At 38.3% G+C, this 15487-nt stretch overlaps 1 pseudogene; it reads right to left on the reverse strand.

Annotated features, from left to right (window-relative positions):
- Window positions 1–12288: 12288 nt before the first annotated feature.
- LOC124525271 (uncharacterized) lies at window positions 12289–12406 on the reverse strand (annotated as a pseudogene).
- Window positions 12407–15487: the final 3081 nt, after the last annotated feature.

Consider the following 15487-nt stretch of genomic DNA (forward strand, 5'->3'; position numbering starts at 1 on the left):
AATTAAGCTAAGAAGATTTATAAAGGTCAAAAGCTTGGAAAGAATTAAGTTGAAACAGTGATTTGTGTTTGACACATATACCAGATTTTCTCCAAGGTTATTTTCTGAAATCTTAATGCTTAATAACTGTACAAGGGAATGTACTTTTTTTTTTTTTTAAGTAACACTATGATAGTATTGACTAATGTTTGTCCAGGCTCAGAGATTAGTTCATTCAATAATTATTTATTGTACACCTTAATATGTGCCAGGTGATGGGACACATTCAATAAACTCAATAAGGATCCTTAACATTTTGCAAAATACAGTTTAATAGGCAAGAGAGATAAGGAAATGTTTATTTCAGGGGAAATGAGGGGGAAAGCTGTACCTCCCTCACCCAGACTTCTAAGTTGAGCCCTGAAAAGAAGATGGACTCTGCTGGGTACACAGCAGGGGAGGAGAACTGCACACAAAAAGAGTACAGGAAATACAAAAGTACGGAGGAGAGAAACAGTGAAAGAGCTGAAAGAAATTTGTTCACGGTGTGAGAGTCAAGCTGGAAGGCGTAAAAGACTATACACTGGTGCTTCTCGACCAGGGATGAGTTTGGCCACAGGGACATCTGTCAATGTCTGGAGATGCTTCTGGTTGCCATTAACTGTTGTGTGTATGGAGGCTTACCGGCATCTAGTGCGTAGAGGACAGAGATGCATCTAATCATCCTCTAATGCACAGGACAGGGCCCTAAAACAAAGAATTCTCTGGCCCCAATGTCAGTAGTGCCTAGGCTAATGCTGTTATAGATAAACCTGTAGACTTAAGTTGGGGTTTGGTCACAAAATTAACAGAAGGGATTTGGGATTTATGCCGGGAGTCATGGGATACCACTAAAAGATTTCAGCACACATTTTTTTTTGGTCACTCCAAGAGCCCTCTATTATTACGGCTGTAATTAAATATTTGTTTATAGTGAGTCTCACTCATGAGACTGGAAAACAGGGCTTGCTATGAATTACATCTGTCAGTCTTACAAAGATGGAAAGCCCATCATTGTGGAAAGTTTGCTAGAAGTTTAAAAGCCAAAAGGAAAGAGGCCTTAACTCTTTGGTCCTTGCCAGTCCCAACATCATTTTTAAAAATGTGTGTATTTATTTTATTGGGCTCTCTCCTGTCACAGATTCAAGCATGAGTACCCACTTGCATGAATCTGAAGCACTTCTGGAGATCAACAGAAGATCACAATGAACCATTGGGCATTTTCAACCAGGAAAGAGAAAAAGAGAGACAGAAAGAAAAACCTCCTATGTCCTGAGTGAAGAGGAATCATCCAAAACTCCAGAACAGAACACTTATTTATTTATTTATTTATTTAGTCCACAGCCGTTTGAACATCTGGACAAGTATGGCCTCTCTTTTTAGAAATAGGCCCTTATCCTCCCAAATAGTGCATCTAATTTGAGGGATTTGTAGACCCTTCAGAGATACAGTAATTTCTCACATGATGCTGATGTTCCCCAAAATATCTAAAGGCTAGATTTACAGCAACAGGAATTTGCCAAAGAAAATATGGCACCAGTTAGTATCACCTAGAGAAAGCTTTGCATTTTTAATCAATGAAGAACTCTTTCCAAAAAAGCTAAGATACCACTTGTGAAATATAAATAATATTGCATCACAGCAAAAAAAAAAAAAAAAAAGTCAATGGAAACAGGCATTTTTTCTTACGATCTATAATGAGGACAATATGTTGCTCTGGTTACAATAACCTCTGTGATAAACAATTCTGTATACCATGAGCTTTCTGCTGATTCCTGTTCATGTAATCATGACTTTCTCTAAAAACAGTGATTGCTGACAGTCTCAGTGTCTTATAAGTGGGAAGAAAGAGCAAATTGATCTTGCTGGTGTTCACAACTGTTCTTCTCCTCTACAGTCAAGGACTGAACTGTGAATTCCCTTCACCCTCTTGTATCACAGATGTTCAGCTGCCTTAGTCAGGAGAGAAATGCCCCCAGAATACCCACACCATCATAAACACACACATGCACATGAACATATGCTCTCATCAGCTCTTTGGAGGAGATCAGACATGCCTATCTAATGGTTTCCATCTCTCGTGGTACTATCACCATTAATCCACTGTGTTTTCTGTTTCTTGTCTGTCCATACACACTTCATTTTTTTTTTACTTCCTAGTCTGTACAAAGAATCTGAGCATCACCAGCTCTCTGGGATTTCTCCCAATTCGCTCTGGGATTTCTAGTAATTTGTTCACTTGAACCAAATTCCATGATAACAATCTGAATGTCCCTTGGTGCCCTTTAGATTGGGGTTTTGCGTACTTTATGAACATGAAGCAGAAATTAACATCTAGTCAGAATCAAGGTGCTGCCTGGGACTCGGGGTCTTCTTACAAGCTCATCGGTTGTCTGCACAACTCATTTCCTTCTCGTGATTTTTGCACGTCTGGCTCCATCTTCAGACCAGTAATCATGGCTAGAATCCTTCTACTACTTCCTGTCTCTCTCTTCTCTTTCTGCCACATTTCCCTGACTCCAGGTAGAGAAAGTTCTCTGCTTTGAAGGGCCCGTGGGATTAGATTGGGTTTACCTGGATAACATAGGATACTCTGTCTTAAGGTTCCTAACCTTAATTACTTGTACACAGTCCCTTTGCCACGTAACATAACATACTTGTGGATTCCAAGGAGTAGGTTCTGGACCACCTTGGGGCATTACATTACCACAGAAAACTAGAGGTAAAAAGTATCATGGACACTCAGAAGAGGGGTGGGGGTGATCGGTTGTAATTAGAACTGTCATGGAAGATCGAAATCGCAAACAGATATTACCTCACACCTGTTAAGGGGCTGTCATTAAAACGGCAAGAATAACATGTGCTGTCAATGATGTCAAGAAAAAGGAACCCCTGGGCACTGTCAGTGGGAATGTAAATGGGTGCAACCACTATGAGCAACATGCGTACGGAGGTTCTTAAAAAAATTAAAAATAGAACTATCAGGTGGTCCAGCAATCCCACTTCTGTATGTATATCCAAAGGAAATAAAATCAGGATCTTGAAGAGATATCTGCACTCCCATGGTCACTGCAGCATTATTTGCTATAGCTGAGATGGGGAAACAATGTAAGTGCCCATCACGGAATGAAGAGACAACGGAGATGTGGCATGCATAAGTGGTGGAATATTACTCGGCCATGAGAAAGAAAGAAATCCTGCCATTTGTGACCGCATGGATGGACCTTAAGGGCATTATGCTAGGTAAAAGAATTTAGAGAAAGACAAATCATGCATAATATTACTTATACGTGAAATCTAAAAAAGCTGAACTCTGGAGCACGTCTCTCTCAAAATAAACAGACTAAAAAATAACCATGCTAAACTCATAGAAATAGAGAGTAGAATGATGGTTACGAGTGTATGAGGTGGGGGCAGAGGAAATGGGAAGACGCTGGTCAGAAGGTACAAACTTTCAGTTAGAGGATGAATCCATTTTGGGGATCTAATGTACGGCATGGTGATTATTTATAATTATATATATTACATATTATAATTATATACTTGCAAATGGCTAAGAGAATAGATCTCAAATACTCTCACCACAAAAAAAGAGATGGTAATTGTGCGAAGTGATGGTGGTGTTAGCTAACACCAGGGGGGCAATGATTTTGCAATATAGAAGTGTATCAAATGAACATGCCATACTCCTTAAACTTGCAAAGTATCATAGGTCAATTAAAAATACACAAATACATAAATACAGACATTAATAGGTAAAATTTTCTAAAACTAAAGGTTAGAAAAAGACCCATAATGGAAGAAGTACATAATTAAAACTATTAGAGGTGGCAGGGTGCCTGGGTAGCTCAGTCGACTGAGTGTCCGACTTCAGCTCAGGTCATGATCTCACAATTGGTGGGTTCGAGCCCTGTGTTGGGCTCTGTGCTGACGGCTCAGAGCCTGGAGCCTACTTTGGATTCTGTGTCTCCCTCTCTTTCTGTCCCTCCCCCACTCACACTGTCTCTCTGTCAAAAAATAAATAAACATTAAAAAAAATTAAACAAACAAAGCGATTAGAGGTGGGACCTTAGGTTTCTAGCAGGGCCTTAAGGTTTGAGTAGAATTTTAACCAATGGAGCTGAAACTGGAGGGCATAGAGATCCAACTATGGGCAAGTATGAGAGTATGGGAGAAATACTGAGTAGTCAAATTTGGGGTGTGAAACATGAAAAAACAGGATAGAAATGGGGATGAGGGGACCTTAAACTATGGGTCAATAGTTTACTGTTACTAAGAATGTGACCTATACCTTGAAGATATTAGATAAAAAATGTATTAAGATTACAAAGCTAAAAGAAAAACATTTCTTAATGCGGCAAGTGAATTGTGAGAAAAGCCAATTCTGGAATGGTTGGCTAAATTTAGCTGCAGAAAGTATAATGTTAGTGGTATGAATTGGGTTGTGGGAAGGGCCTGAGAACTGATGAAGGGAAATGCAGAAACAGTGCCTCTTAGTAATTCCTAAATAAGAACTTCCCATGACGGTCTTAATATTTTCTGTGAAGTAAAGTCTCAGATTTTACCCATGTTCATGCTCAAACATCATTGTAAGTGCCTGCTTCACCACAAATGTCAGTGACTTGTAGGTTACCTCTGTTCCCTTTTATTCTTGATAATAATCAAATGTATTATGTTTGAAAAAACCTAGAGATAAAAAATTCAGAAGAAGTAAAAGATCTTGCTTACAGTAGCAATGACAAAGATAAAAGGGAATAAACTTAACAAGAAATGTGCAAGACTTACGTGAAGAACCCTTTCAAATGCTATCAAGAATATGAAAAAAGACTTCAACTACTGGAAATATGTATTAGGTTCTGAATTAGGAAGACTCAATATCATAAAGATATCGATTCTTCTTCTGTTAATTTAAAAAAATTTTTTTTAACGTTTATTTATTTTTGAGACAGAGAGAGACAGAGCATGAACGGGGGAGGGGCAGAGAGAGAGGGAGACACAGAATGGGAAGCAGGCTCCAGGCTCTGAGCCATCAGCCCAGAGCCTGACGTGGGGCTCGAACTCACGGACCGCGAGATCGTGACCTGAGCTGAAGTCGGTCGCTTAACCGACTGAGCCACCCAGGCGCCCCTTCTTCTGTTAATTTAAAATTGAATGTTATAATACCAATAAAATACCAACAGTCTTCATTTTTTTTTTTAAACTGGACAAACTGAATATAAAATTCACATGGCAAAATCAGTAAGAATACCCAAAAAGAAAATATTTACAAAAGAAAAACAGAGGGAAAATGAATCATATTGGATAGTAAATCATACCCTAAGTTTCAATAATGTACACCTTATGATAGTAGTCCAGGATTAGCTCAAAGTCTGGAGCCTGTTTCAGATTCTGTGTCTCCCTCTCTCTCTGCTTCTCCCCTGCTTGCACTGTGTCGCGCTCTCTCTCAAAAATCAATAAACATTAAAAAAAGCATAAATGTACAAAATGAAACCATAAGAGCACTAGAGGAATCCATGAAAAAAAATCCCTTTATGACCTTGGACGATCAAAAGTTATAAAGCATGCAAGATTACATCAAGATTTTGTTTCGAGATGAAAGCAACATAAGCTGAGTCAAAATACACTAATTGATACCTATAGTCGCAGTAATATTTAAAATGGCAGAATATTGGAAACATTTAAAAATTTCCTCTGTGGGGACCATTTAATCTGTTGGATCCATATAATGGAATACTATGCTGCTATAAAACAGAATAAGGGAATTCTCTATGTATCAGTATTAAAAGAACACCAAGATCTATTATGAAGTGTAAAAAGCAAAGTGTAAAACTCTGATTTAGCATGCTATCCTGTATATAAAAAGGGGGAAAATTGAAGGTATATATTTATTTGCTTGTATAGAGATGAAGGAATTTTGGAAGTATACACAAGAAACCAAGATTAGAGCTCATCTGCAGGTTGAGAAATGGAGAGGAGAGAATCATAGGTGAGAGCAGTATTTTTCTCTGAATCCCTTTTTTGACATTATTTTATATTATTGATTTAAAAATTTAAATAAGAAAAGAAGTCTTAGAGTATCTTTCTCTTTCTAGGCAATCCTAATTCATTCTATCAATTCTTATTCTATTAAGTTACCATGGAGACAATTACTAACCACAGAATTCATTCAAAGCAATGCTTAGTTTGGCTCAGTCGGTTAAGCATTTCAACTCAGGTCATGATCTCATGGTTCGTGAGACTGAGCCCTCCATTGGGCTCTGTGGTGAAAGTGCCGAGCCTGCTGGGATTCTCTCTCTTCCCCTCTCTCTGCCCTCCCCCACTCTCTCACTTGGGCATGAACGTGCTCTCTCTGTCTCTTACGATAAATAAATAAACCCTTAAAAAACAAAACAAAACAAAACAAAAAACCCAAAGCGATGCTTAGTTTGATAAAGGTAAAGTCCTTCTGGGTTTTGACCTCTAATGGCTCTCATACCACTTCTGAATAGTTGATCACACTCTTGAAACTCACTGAATCCATCCATTGGGCTGTAAAATAAAACTTGAAGGACCCAGTGAGCCATGCAGTGAGTTCTGGGGCCAAGAAATGAGCAAGTGAATCCACGAATGGGATAAAGAGTTAGTCAACATAAGGTATATACCAAAGTTGGCCAGGGTCTGCATTCTGAATTTATTTCTCTCCTTGCCTGGCCTCAGTAAATCTATCCTGACCTCCCGTCTCTGCAGGGCCTTGTGAATTCCAACATGGCACAAAGGAGGGAAACAGGAAATTAAGCAGAGGGGGAGAAAATTGCCATTTTTAGCTGCTATATAAATGAATGGTATTTTTGGTTAATGAGATGTGTTGCAAAAGCTGTCTTATCGCTCCATTTAAAACCATTTTTAGGGGCCCCCGGGTGGCTCATTTGGTTGAGCATCTGACTCTTGATTTCAGCGCAGGTCATGATCCCAGGATCGTGGGATCGTTGGGCTCCGCGCGAAGCATGGAGCGTGTTTGAGATTCTCTCTCTTTCACTCTCCCCTGCTGGTATACTCTCTCTTTCTAAAAAAAAAAAAAAAAAAAAAAAAATTAAAAAAACACATTTTTATATTGTGCTTAGGTGTCTTTCTTTAAAAAGTAAGATTCTGGGAAAAGAGGCCTGGATCCTTTCAAATGTGGCAAGCTGAGATGCTAAAGATCATTTGTGTGTGTATAGAGGGCAGCAGGCAAGCTTAGAATAAATGAAATTCCATTTCAATTAAAAAGGGATTCTTGGAAGCACCTCAACCAAGCTAGAATTACTGTCATGCCTGTTGATGTTTTAATCTCTCCTTTTCTATTGGCTGAAAGGCATATGAAGGAGCAGAGAAACAAGGCAAGTAACTTGAGAAAGCAAATGAAGGGTTTTTGTGTGTGTGTTTTTTTTATTCCTTTATAAATTTCAAGTGGAAAGAGCCTGGCTAAAGTTGAGATGGAGTTACAGTATAAATGGTCTGAAAAGAACAAAGGCTACAGTGGTTTTGATAACTGATCATGGCAAATAAGAATTTAATTCCTAAAGAAGCCCTAAAAAATGAAAAAATCAGATTGCGAGGAACTCACTCAAGCTCTGAAGGAAACTCAAGGTTAAATCAAGCCATGAGCAACAGAATTGAAGATGAGTTAGAAAAATACCCATTCTTACCTGGTATCATTCCTAAATTTTTCTCCAAACTGTGCATTTTGTTGAAAGAGAGTACTTCTTCCTGTTTCTGCTGTCTTGCTTAATAGAGAATTCTATTTCAGGTAAAGCCTGAGTAGAAAATATAGCTAAATCCTGTGACTGACTTAATCATGCTTGTGGGAAGCTAGCTATTCACATCTTGAAGCTAAGACAGCACTCTGAATAGAATGACACTTTATTCCGGGGCACCAGGGTGACGAGGGTAAGCCTCCGACTTGAACTCAGGTTAGAATCTCACAGTTTGCGAGTTCCAGCCCCGCATTGGTCTCTGTGCTGATAGCTCAGAGCCTGGAACCTGCTTTGGTTTTCTGTGTCTCCCTCTCTCTCTGCCCCTCCCCACTCGCGCTCTCTCTCTCTCAAAAGTGAATACACATTTGAGAAAAGGATGACACTTTATTCAAACACTGGCAGTGGATCAGGAGAAATTTAGATGCCGCTGACACACTAGCGGGAACATGCAAGCGTACAGAATAACCTTGGCAAGTATCATACCGTGTAAAAATACCAGTTTGTAGGATCTGTTGCTCAGAGGACAATGCTGAAATGGGCTGTTTGGGCAGACGCGGTTTTCAAAGCGAGAAAGAGACCTTAGGACTTCAGAGCCTACATAACAAGGAAACCAACAAACAACTTAGGGATGATCACTAGAGTCTATTTAATGGTTGGCTGTGCAACTTAAAAGCCAGTAATTTTAATCTTTGTATTATTTGAACACCATAGTATTGAAAAATTTTAAATGACAGTGGGACTCATTTTTCAAATACTAACCTTTTACAGAACCTGGGTCCGTGGAACAAACAAAACATGGAATTTTAGGAGTTTTAACCTGTAAGTTCACATTTCGAACAGTTTTTTATTTATGGATAAGAAGAGAGAAAATGGATCAGGCTATCTTGACAAGTGGATCATTTGACCGCCGGGGTTGTGATCACAGTAGTTAGGACACTGTGGTCTTTTAGCCTCTTCAGCACTCAACCAATTTTTGTATTTTTGTTTGCACAACAAGGAGAAAATCCATTTCACTAAATAGGAGCACACCACAGAAGATGCTAGATGTTTTCCTACATTTATTTATTAATATTATCTAACTGTTGGTAGATAAGTGTTCAAACTTCAGAGAAGCTCATAAAAAGATAGAATCAATTTTTGAGGAACTTGTTTAAAAATCTATCTTACAATATGGTGTTTGGTGTAGTTATTTCATTTATTAAAGAAATCTTTTGTGTATTGCTTGTCTCTATTCGATAGTTACTTAAAGTAATATAGTCAAATAGTCAAATGAATTTCATTTTGTGTGTTAAGATTTGGCCTCACTGCTCGTATTGTCTGCTTCGAAAGGATGGTACTATTGCAACCTGGATAGTTTAATGAATAGTATTCACATTGCAAAAATTACTAGCAAGACGCAAAAGCTGATGTGAAATGTAAAATCTAAAGCACAGCCCTGAACACTATAAAAAAGACATGTATGCCAAGCCATGTAAATTTTTTAGGATTAGTGCGGCATTTATAAGAAGTTCAACTGTGTGCAGAAACTGCAAAGCAAATGTTATTTTGAAATTTGTAGCTACATGTTTCACCAGAGAGCAGAGAGCAGGCATTCTTGCTTTATAGTGTGTTGAAATACGGTATTGGATGCTTTTGAACATGTGGGTTTGTGCGGCTGTTCCAGTTCAAACAATATCTAAAAATGTATGAAATAATGTTTGAATTAAAACTATTGCGGGGTTTAGGAAGCATATCTTGAAATATCTTTCAAGACATCTCAATAGCGGAGTCAGAGTTTTGGGACCTAGGGTTGGAAACAATTAGTACAAGCCTAAAATCCTGAGCTTTCAAGTTGGTGTATAAATCCCATAAATCTCTTAATCACTCTTAGGGCAAGCTTTCATCTAATTTTCCCAAGAGAGAGTTATCAAAGCAATTCTCGGAGTTGAATTAGGACACGTTGGAGCTCTTTAGAGGATAGGCTTTGTACAGTTCTCATAAATCAATACGTATCTCAGGCTTGCGTAATATAATAATTGTGTTAGATCCATTTCTTCAGAATGTTGTGCTTTGACATTATCACAAAACATCACCCCAAAAAGGTTGAATTTCTTTTCCAAAAAAATGTAGAGTTAAGCCTTCTTTAATAAATAAGAGAGTACATTTTATAAGACTACCTCACAGCGAGTTTTCCCGGTTTGGCCCTTAATGTCACCTCTTGTCTATGTCAGCTGAAGGTACTTTATTTCAGATCTCATGAACTGTCATGACTAGCGATAAAAGCTACAAGGCCCTAACTTTTCTCAGCAGGCCGGCAATCCAGTCGGAAGCATAGGAAATGCTGATGTGTACTCCTCACATTCCTGATTTGACTCCAAGGGGAAAATTACCAGAGTGTGTAGTTACAGCCCCATTACAGCTTCCATTTTCTGCGTCAATTACTGTGAAGTGAAACCCCCTAAAAAAATGTATGCTCTTCCTATCTCAGTTTGCTCTTTCTGTCGTCCTATTTTAAAAGAGTGATAAACTCTGGTTCTCATCTCCTCGTCAAACATAGGCAAGGTTCTTGAGTCCTGACTTTAGTCACATTTTCCTCATTGTGATGATTTATCAAGGAATCTGTGAAGACTAATATCACAGCTCTGACCTCTGCCAGCTAGATGTGTGAGGTATAGGCACTCTCTCCCATCTGTTTCCTGTTTTGACCTAATGTGGATCTGTGAACTGTGTGGAAAATAAATCCTTAAAAAAAAAAATATTGTGATAAAAACACTTAAACATCAAATCTACCCCTTCACAGATTTTTGGGAAGTTTTACTTATTTATTTTGAGATAGAGCGTGCATATGAGTGTGAGCAGGGAAAGGGCAGAGAGACAGAGAGAGAATCCCAAGCAGGCTCCACACTGTCAGCGCAGAGCCCCATGCAGGGCTTGAACTCACATACCGTGAGATCATGACCTGAGCCGAAAGCAGGAGTCAGACGCTTAACAGACTGAGCCACCCAGGCACTCCTACCCCTAACAGATGTTTAAGAGCTCAGTATATTATCGTTGAGTATAGAGGTACAATGTTGTATTGTTTTTGCCTCTGTATTTCAGTGGCCACGCAAGATTCCTGAAGGTACATGGTGGGAAGTACCATGGGAAGACACAAAGAACTTCAGGAAGGTAGTTCAGATGACTCACTGGTAAGGAGCAGGGAGGATATACTATTGTATTCTAGAGCTGAATACAGCTAAAAAATTCTCTGGACAGCCAGATTTAGCAGTCGAGTTTAGACTTCTTGCTCAGATATATTTTAGCTGGATAGAAAAAGCTTATAAAATATCTATTAAATCCATCAAGATGCCCAGCTATGGGAACAAGTTGTGTTAGATTCTGGGTACTGTAGGAACTCCATTTTTCACCAAGGCACAATAAAAAGGCTCTGCTATAAAGCTATTCCTGTGTAGTGCTGACCTAGTGAAGAACTAGAAGAAGGTCTATTAAGCCAAACGAGAAAAATCTGTTCTTGTTTTTTTAGCATGTATTTGCACATATATATTTGAATGTGTCCTTCATTCTAGAAATTTCCATTGCTTACACAAACAGTCAAGCCACACTAAACCGAAGTAAACAGTAAACTATGATGACCTGGGGGCACCTGGGTGGCTCAGCCGGTTGAGCGTCTGACTTTGGCTCGGGTCATGATCTCGTGGTTCGTGAGTTCGAGTCCCGCATCAGGCTCTGCGTTGACAGCCCGGAGCTTGAAGCCTGCTTCGGATTCTGTGTCTCCCTCCTCTCTGCCCCTCCCCCACTCATGCTCTGTTTCAAAAAATAAATACACGTTAAAAAAATTTTTTTTAAAACTATGATTATTTGACTCAAAAGACGACAAATTGATGCTTCTCATTCTTTGCTGATCAGTTCTTCCAGTTCTCAGGCAGCACCCCAGTGATTGAAGCAAAGCGGTAGCCTTGAAAGACTTATTTTTTTGCGTTTTTTAGCACCCACTTTACCTATCACTTAGGAAAAATGAAGTACTTTGCCATATATTCCAGCTCCCAGAAAAAAAAAAAACAACTATTCACATACATTGGAAAGTTCTTAAAAAATTTTTTTTTCAACATTTTTTATTTATTTTTGGGACAGAGAGAGACAGAGCATGAATGGGGGAGGGGCAGAGAGAGAGGGAGACACAGAATCGGAAACAGGCTCCAGGCTCCGAGCCATCAGCCCAGAGGCTGACGCGGGGCTCGAACTCACAGACCGCGAGATCGTGACCTGGCTGAAGTCGGACGCTTAACCAACTGCGCCACCCAGGCGCCCCGGAAAGTTCTTAAATGAGTGGAGCAGGTAATACTGTCAATAACATTTTGAAGGCATGACTTAGCATGATTCCTCAGATACTCTCGCCAAAGGCAAGTGCCTCATTTATCCCATCTGTGACAGTCATATGGAGGTCTAATCATTTTACCTAACTATCCAATAATAATTTTATAATTGCATGCTTCACACAACATACAAAAAAAAAGTTTCAGGTGATCAAAGGCCTAATATAAAAAGCAAAACTTCTAGAATTCTTTTTAGAAGTTATTAGAATAGTTTTATGATATTGATGCATAAAGAACCAGATGCATAAAGAACCAGATTATAAGATATTAAACTGACAAGAACAGATACTACACTTGATCTTAGCCAAAAGGCCGAGAAGCGATAAGGACCAGATTATGAGAGAAGACTGATAGATTAGACTACGTGTAAGCAACAACTTGTATTAAAAACAGAAACAAAAACCATTATAGGGGCGCCTGGGTGGCTCAGTTGGTTAAATGTCCAACTTTGGTACAGGTCATGATCTCGCAGTTCGTGAGTTCAAGCCCCGCATTGGGCTCTGTGCTGATAGCTTGGAGCTTGGAGCCTGCTTTGGATTCTGTGTCTCCTCCTCTCTCTGCCCCTTCCCCACTCACACTCTGTCTCTCTCTCTCAAAACTAAATACACATTAAAAATTTAAAAAAAAGTAATAAACTCAGTTAAAAGACAATGACACATGGGAGAAGATATTTGTGAGATGTCACTATCCAAAATCCACAAACAGTTCCTACAAAACAGTAAGGAGACACCATAATAGACAAAGGGGAAATAGATATGAGTAGATAAATCTCCCATGTGAAAACCCAACAAACATGTTAAAAGATGCTCAACCTCACTAGGAATTTGGAGAATGCAAATTAAAACTACAATGAGGGGCGCCTGGGTGGTTCAGTCGGTTAAGCGTCCGACTTCGGCTCAGGTCATGATCTCATGGTTTGTGAGTTCGAGCCACGCTTCAAGGCTGTGTGCTGACAGCTCAGAGCCTGGAGCCTGCTTTGGATTCTGTGTCTCCCTCTCTCTCTGCCCCTCCCCCACTCATGCTCTGTCTCTCTCTCAAAAATAAATAAACATCTAAAACTACAATGACAACATTTCATGCTCTAAAATTTAATAGTTGATTCATACCAGGCATTAGCAAGCACAAGGTGAAAGAGGAAACTTTCATCAACTCTTGGCAGAAGTGGAAATTAATACAACCACCTGGGAAAGTAATTTGGTAATAATTAGTAAAGTTGAAGACAAGCATTCCCATTTTCAGGTATATACCTTAACCCTTGCATAAAAAACACACGAGGATATTCATTATAGCAATGGAAACAGGGGAATGGACAGGTAACTGATAGAATTCTATATGGCAGCTAAAATGAATAAATTTGCCTTATATGTATCAAAATATAATGTTGGGTAAAAAGCAAGTTTCATTTAATGAAATTATTAGAATAAACAGAAAAGTACACGGAATAATATGGGTTATATTCGGGTGTCTATGGCCCAGATTCGTAGATGTTAACTTCTCTCATGATTGCTTCAGCAATTATTTTTAAATAAATAAAATATTACAGGTAAGTTTAAAACCCCCATATTACTTCCCCTGGACTTTGCCCTCTCCAAGTTTCTCTCTCCAGAGGCAGCCTCTTTCCTGAGGACGGTTTGTAACTTTCCTGTCCATATCTGTATATATTTGCCACATAAATCAAATTTAAATATTTTATATAGATGGTATAATATTTTTATCATTCCATAACTAAGTAACAAAATGGGTAGTTATTCATCTCAAAGATAAATTAACAATGAGTTCAAAGCCAAAACTTCACAAAACTTAAAAACACTTATCTCCCAAAATAACCATTGGTAAAAGAAGATATTTTAAAAATTAAATAACTGACTTTTAAAATAATAAAAGTGGAATATTACATAGTAGGACTTATGCAATGTGGTCAATATGCTCCTTCGACAAAAATTGGTTGTGTTTAATGCATTTACTTTAAGAATTAATTCAGAACAACTAATTCAAAACCTGAGGCAAGTAGGTGGAGGCAATGTAAAGATGACTGTGGAAATTAATTATTTAAAAACTAATTCTTAAAAAAAATTTTTTTAAATGTTTATTTATTTTTGAGAGAGAGACAGAACATGGGCAGGGGAGAGGCAGAGAGAGAGAGGAAGGTAAAGAATCCAAAGCAAGCAGGTCCAGGCTCTGAGCTGTCAGCACAGAGCCTGACGCGGGGCTCAAACTCACAAACCGCGAGATCGTGACCTGAGCCGCGAGATGGTACGCTTAACTGACTGGGCCACCCAGGCGCCCCATCAAACTAATTATCCTTAATAAATCAATGAATTTGTCTCAAATCTATATCCAATGTCATATGTAGGATGAAGAAAGCATTTGAATTATTCTCTATTTAGCATTGTTCTTGAAATTCTAGAAGAGCAAAACAAAATAAAATAAAACAAAAAAACCAGAAAAAAGTTGTATATGTGTAGTAAAATAGAACAAATGATCATTATTGTTTACATGTGATGTAATTTACATGTTTTTTTTTATAAAAAAAAAACAACAGAATGAGTTGAGAGCATCTTAGAGTTGATAAGAGTATAATAGACACTAGAGGTATATATGTCTCTAAATATATAAGTCCAATCTCTCTATAAAATATGTACATATTATATTTATACAAAATATGCATATTTTTACATATGATATACATATCTCCACATACACATGTAGGCACATATGTAATATATATCTTTGTAGCGCTTGAACACATCAAACAATAGAACTTAAAAAGAAAAAGACATACGCACACATTATACATACATCTCTCTCTCTCTCTTTTTCTCATTAAGAACAAATGCACTACCTTGGGATAAATGGCAATATTAATAAATTATATGGGGAAAATATCCTGATTCAAAGAATCAACTTGTATCCAGTAAGAGAAAGCAGGTATCACTAGTTTTTATACAAGAGGAATAAATATAAGACGGATAATTACTATTCCCAAATTAATACATGAATACAATCCATTTTTTTTCCACTGAACAAAATAATTCTAAAATTGATCTTAAAGATTAAACAAGTGAGCCTCCAGCATAGTGCCTACGACAGGGTAAACACTCAAGCTAGTTGCTTTCTCCTAACATGGCGGTCCAGCAGAAGTCAGCTACTGATCTAGTCTCAGTCCCCAGCTGGACCTGGTTGAAAACAACTGAGCACACATTCTCTCTGGTCAGACTTGCTCCTAAGAGGAAGAGAGAAGACGGTTGTGCCTAATATCCAAGAGCGGTAAACCAGAATGTTCACCTGTGGTCATGTCATTCAGAGAATACTATTTAGCACTGAAAGTGAATTAAACACAGACAGAGTCATCAAGGATAAGCCTCAAAGACATAACGGTAGCAAAAGAAGTGACTGGCAGAAGAA

The sequence above is a fragment of the Lynx rufus genome, unplaced genomic scaffold, assembly GCF_022079265.1.
Source record: "Lynx rufus isolate CCGP_SWC_20201006 ecotype Redwood Valley unplaced genomic scaffold, mLynRuf1.p SCAF_4, whole genome shotgun sequence".
NCBI classification, from domain to species: Eukaryota; Metazoa; Chordata; class Mammalia; order Carnivora; family Felidae; genus Lynx; species Lynx rufus.